Consider the following 6,489-nt stretch of genomic DNA (forward strand, 5'->3'; position numbering starts at 1 on the left):
GGCATGACATCCTTGTGAGGGTGTCCTCAGTATGCACACATGGCATCTCCATTCTTACTTTGTCCTTTTTGTAAGAATATGTGGCTTTAGAAACAACCTGGCCACTCCTACCACACTGCTCATACCAACCATATAGTGGGTGGGTTGAGTATTTAATATTTACACCAAGAGGATTATTAACAAGACTAATTCTGAAACACTAACTTTTGATTTCTCTCCACAGATGCTGCCAGACCTGCTGAGCTTTTCCAGCAATTTCTGTTTCTCTTTCTGATTTACAGTATCCACAGTTCTTTAACACTTAATTACTTATTAAATATGACAGGTGAATGGCCGATTTCAATGCCTGCACACCTCTGTATTATGGGCCTGAACTCAACAGTAGGTGACAAGAAGGTGGATAGCTATATGATCTGATTTACATGCCCACTCCCATAAATATACCCAGTGAGTCAAGTGAAATAGAGCCTGGTATTTACCTTGCCCTCCAATGATTTGATCTAACATCTTCCAATAACACTTTCCAACAAATTTGATTGTTTAGTCTGAGTAGCTTCCAATCCCAGTGAAATCTGTTTTCTTGTAGTTTAATAAGAATGGTCATTGTTTGTTATACTTTGTATGTTACATTCCTAAGTTCTTTGCCATATTTAAAAAAAAACATAAGTTCTGAAGACCCACAGCAATGTGGTCGACTCTTAACTACCTTCTGGGCAGATATGGTTGGGTAACAACTGCTGGCCCAAATAGAAATATCCACATTCTGTAAATGAATACTAAATAAATAGGAGGCATTATTTTTAAGCGTCGGGGACAATTTTGTTATTGGTAGATATAGTGTAGAGCAATCAGACAATCTGCCTGACATTCTAAGCGAGGGGCTAGAATTATTTTGATAGATCCAAATGTGAGCTGCAGGCCTTAAGCAATCCACATACAGTCGGCTCTGCTATAACACGATAGTTGCGTTCCTGCGCAATATCACATTATAGAAGTAACAAGGCCTATGGGCAAAGTGGAGTTAAGGGCAGACCGCCAAAAATATCACTCATAATCACTCAAATGCCTAACACAAAGGATAGCATAGTTTGGATAATTGTTTAATTCATATCTAATAATGAAATAAAAGTAAATTAATATCTTACTTTGAAAAAATATCAAGACGAGGGAGGAGGTTTCGAGATTATTCTGTTATTAATGCAGGGGCTGAGAATCGTTTTCACCATCACCATTACCTTCAGGTGTAGCTGTGGTTGCAGCGTTAGGGCAGAAAATAATTAATCCAGAAGTGGATGGCTGTGGTTCATTGTCTTCTGATTGTTTCTTGGGGGGATGGCTTAAAAGAGACATCCAGTTTTTGCTGCTTTGCCCTTTTTCTTCTTTCATGAAGAAGCTGTTCATAGGGTGCTAAATAAGATCATATTCCACAGATTGCTACCCTGCTGCATTTTGCATTGTGTTCGTTGTCCTCAAAGAGCTGCAACTGCTCCTTCAGGATAGAAGACAAAACAGATGTGGAAATTCTTGTGGTGCTGCATTCTGGGCTTCATCTTCTTCATCGCCAACTTCCACTTACCCCTCAGTGACAAGTTGTTGTAGATCAGCTGTAGCGAGGTCATCACAGTGGGACTCAAGCAGCTCTTCAACATCCTCACTCTCCACTTCTTCAAATCCAACTTGCTTTCAACACAATGTTCTTTGATTGTTGGGAGCTCCTCTGACGGATCAAAGGTATTAAAATCTTGAAAATGATCTGGGAGAAGGTCCCACCAAATGGCATGTAAGCAATCCTTAATGACATTACCCCAGGCCTCCACAATAATGTCAATTGCATTCTTCAGGTTAAAGCTCTTCTAAAATTGAATAACACTGGACAAAGCCCATTAAATAATCATGTGATGTTGATGCGTTCTCTTCCGTATACCGATAGAATTATGTTATAGCCAACACAAGTTTGTGTTTTAGAATAGTGTTCCCACCAATCTGCATTGCAGGAATACATGTTACAGCAGAACTCCTTGTATAAGGGGCAGAAACTGAAAACTTGCCCTTCTCACAAAGGGTTACTGAATGACAGGATATGACTGCCTGGTAAGCAGTTTTATTTTAAACAGTCATGGTCTTTAGATTGCAATGAGTGTTTGCCTTCAATCCAAAGGCCTTAATGGATTGCATGAGGTATTGCATTTTTCAGGTTTGTTTCCAATTTCTTCTTTGGACCGGGTTTCTGCCCTGCCTATGCACACTCAAACGCTCCGAACACAATGATTCTTATGTATTTTGATTTCAATTCTTTGCTGGTCCCTTCTGTTTTTGAATACACTTAATGCTCCAAGATGTTAGACAGCCTTCACATTTTCTCTCCATTTCCCTGTGACAGGCTTTAATTACCCTTTATTAATCTCAACCCATTCATAATTTCTTTGGGTAGTCCTTTAATCCATCTGCCATTGACATCCTGATCCACAACCTGGCTCTGATGCAAACCCCTCCTTCAGCTCACTGTGTTTCTCCATCCAACCTTACTGCTACCCCATTGTATATCATTCAAAATCCATCTCCCACCCCTCTTCATCCCTCGTGCCTCTCTAACTGCAAATTTTCCCTTTTTGTCCCATTTTGCTCCTCCCACTTCCCACAATCAGGTCATTTAAGATGAAATCCATTAATTTCCTTTGCAGCCAATCCATTTTGTGTCAATAATTTGCGTTGATCCCATTTTATTTTGTACCTTGAGTGCAATTGTGTAGTTTATTAAAGGAGATCTAAACATACACCATATTCCAGTTATGATCACCCATGACAACTCTATAGATGTAAAGTTTTCCGACTTTTATAATCCATAAACTTTGCAATAAAGGAGAATGGTTCATTTGCTTTCCTAATCACTTGCTGTATGCTGTCACACCTCACTGAGGTTGAGTACTGGAAATCGAGCCACACTATTGCTAAGGTCATCACAAAAGTTAAATATTTTATAAAGTGCACAAAACGCCTGATTGACCTGATTTTCAGTCCTCAGGTTGACAGGAAATGTGGACTTGGTTTCTGTACTTAACAAGAAATTATATTTTTTCTAAAAAAATAGACTTTAGCTACAGGTAAACACTTGTGTACCTTCAAAATATAACTGTCTGAGTTAAAACTTTAATCACCTGATAAACCTTGCCACGTGCACAAAACAAACAGGTGTTCTAGATGGTGGAAAGACAAGGGAAGCAGTTCAGTAGTTCCTATCCACTGGATCTGCTGAGATGGTTCTTGTGCTGATCAGAACTTTTCTTCTTGATTTTCCTCCTTCATATACTTCCACCAGTTTGTCAAGGCATGGTAGGGCAAATACAAGTGAAATAAAATAAAATCACAATCTTTACAGCCTGCACACTGACCTTATGTGCTTCATGTATCAGGACACCCAGATCATTCTGAATCTTGAGACTTCTGCAATCTCTTTGTTTAACATGCACACAGCTTTTCTTTTCTTAATGTTAAAATTGACAAGTTCACATTTTCTCACATTTAATCCATCAGCCAAAACTTTGCACATTCACTTAACCAAGCTATATTCCTTTATCATCATTTTTCGTCTCCTTTGCAATTTACACTCCTACCTACCTAACGAAAGCAACAAAACATTTTGTCCCATCGCCCAGTCCGTTTACATGGATTATATGTAGTTGGGATCCCAGTGGCACTTCACTGATTACATCTTGCCAACTCACACGTTATCTTCTTATCCCTACTTCCTTACCTTGTTCGCTACCCACGCTAATATGTTACCCTCGACATGTGAGTTTCTTTTTATGTAATAACATTGACATGGAACATTATCAATACTTTCTAAAAATCGAGAAACATCACATTGACGCGTTCCCCTATATTCACATTACTTGTTGCTTCCTAAATAACTTGAAAAATTAGTCACACTAGACCTTGCTTTCACAAAATGACATTGACTCTGCCTGATTGCTGTAACATCTGGTAAATGTCTTGCTATGGCCTTCTGAATAATAGATTCTAGTATTTCCATATGACACGTGTTTGGCTAACTGCCAGTAGTCTCTAGCTTCATGTCTCCCTCTTTGCTTGAATGGGGGAGCCACATCTACTATTTTCCAATCTAATGGGATCTTGTCAGAATCCAGAGAATTATGAAAAATTACACCACATGCATCTTTACCTCAGCAGGCAATTCTTTTAAGAACAGTGAATGAAGTCTATGAGGACCTGAGGACTTGTCAGGGTGTAGTTCAAACAATTTTCTTAGGGGTCTTTCCCTGGTGATTGTGGCTATTTTAAGGTCCTCATTCCCAGTCAGCTCCTGATTTATCAATATTATTCAAACGTTATTTGTGGCTTCCACAGTGAAGATAGACACAAAGTGTCAAATCATTTTTTTCTTGGCTAAGTCTGACTTGTATCATGTTTTTTAGAATGATACTTACCCCAAGGTCCAGTCAGATTTCTCACCGCATCTTACCAAACTTGCCTCATGTACTGCCTACCCCATCCCTATGGTGTCTGTCACAACTAAATCTACCCCCATCATACCAAGAGTATTCCATGGACATCAAATGAAAGATCAAACTCCATTGTGCTCCACCATCTTTGAGAGGCCTCTGCTCACCTGGAGAAACATTGACAAACAAGCATTGCCTCTCACCAGTAGTTTAACAACACAGCAGCCATTAAGCCATGCCGCCCAAGACACATAGCTGACATGCTGACACTCTTTCGCCCATTATCTCGATCAAATCATCATTTAAACACCATGCCATATACTTTATTTGTCCTCAGATGCCTCCCGTATGAAGACCCACTTTGGATCACTGATACTCTTTTTCCCAGTGCCCAGTGGTCACCTGCGTCTTGTATTGTAATTGAGGAATATCACATACAGGCATGCAATTGGACAAATCCACACAAAGGCTTCTAACGACAGACTGCAAAAGGGAACACAATGGAAATGAATACAGGATAACAAAGTGTGGAGCTGGATGAACACAGCAGGCCAAGCAGCATCTCAGGAGCATAAAAGCTGACGTTTCGGGCCTAGACCCTTCATCAATGAATACAGGCCGCACTTGCATTCACAGTGCAAATCAAATGCTGGCATCTTCATCATGACAGTCCATGATGGTCTTCTGCACCCAGCTCCTATCTACTGGAACTAGTGTTATTCAGGTCCTGTCTGTCTGTCTGAGCTCTGTCACTCACAAGGAGGGCTTCCTCCAGCTCAGTATTCTTCTCCTTAGAAAACTACTCTTGTCCCCCTGACTCTTTACTACCTATCACATCACTTCAATTCCTGCTCCAATTTTACAGAACACAACATGAAGGATGGTGTAGAACACTGTCTGGTCAACACTGGAGCACACTTACAGATCAGTCCAAGTTGTGGGGTCACACCTTTGTAGCCCTGTTGTCTGATCCATCATAGCCCTGGTTGCAGTGTGTGCAATAATTTGATGAAAGTGTCGCCATGTCAGCTGAATAATCAATACATTACCTCCAAATGCGAGTGCTTGCCGTGTTCCAATCCCCTTCGCATCCTAGACCCACCTCAATCATTCCACATGTGTGCATTCATTAGAGTGAATTCATTCATTCATACTTACGTGACATGCGATGAAATGCTGTTCCCCTCATCACACAACATCCTTGGAACTTTCACAAACAATGAGATGTCACTAACATTTAGATCTCTGAGACGCCAGTGTTAGTTTGGATAGTACCAATGATATGGTGCAAATCACCTTTGAGCAACATTTAACACATAAACACATTTGCTCTGCAAGCATTGCATAGGTGTGAAGAAATGTTTGCAAATGAAATGTAGCTGAAGATTGCAAACTCACACTTCTTGTACTTACCCCATTAATGTCCTGGTGCCCAGCAGACATAGATCCCACAGTTTTGTCCATCAAAGTGACACTGACTCTGTTCACTCTGGGTGTTATCCCAGCCATTTCCAAGTTGCATTGTGCATCCAGCAAATTGTAAATGGTGGCAAATTGTGTTGGACTCCATCAGCACCTGGCTCCATCTGCTTGCCAGGTACTCTCCAAGAACCTCTGTGTTACTTTTCACTTTGATAGTGGTAGATCAGCCCGATATGGAGAACCACCACATTGAATCTCACCTCCAACTATCTTCCTTTCGTTCTGAGCAATGACGTTACACCTTAATGATGCGTAGTCCGTTTGCTCCCCCTGTAGAGGCTTGGTGGTGGTCACTGCCAATAATTGACCCCTTTGAAGCTGTTCCACATACCTCCATAGACCTTGAATTTCCCCCATCACTGTTCTTGTTCCAATCTCCACAAATGCACCTGATTCACCCCCCCCCTCCCAATTTTGACTTGTATATCTATTTTGGCAGTGAATCCCACTGTCACTTTAGACCTCCGTTGCACCCTCCATAATAATCAATGGACAAACCAGAGGATTCTACACACCCAAACCTCAAGCTGAGTTCAATGTGCAGTCC

The sequence above is a fragment of the Stegostoma tigrinum genome, chromosome 13, assembly GCF_030684315.1.
Source record: "Stegostoma tigrinum isolate sSteTig4 chromosome 13, sSteTig4.hap1, whole genome shotgun sequence".
In the NCBI taxonomy this organism is placed as follows: Eukaryota; Metazoa; Chordata; class Chondrichthyes; order Orectolobiformes; family Stegostomatidae; genus Stegostoma; species Stegostoma tigrinum.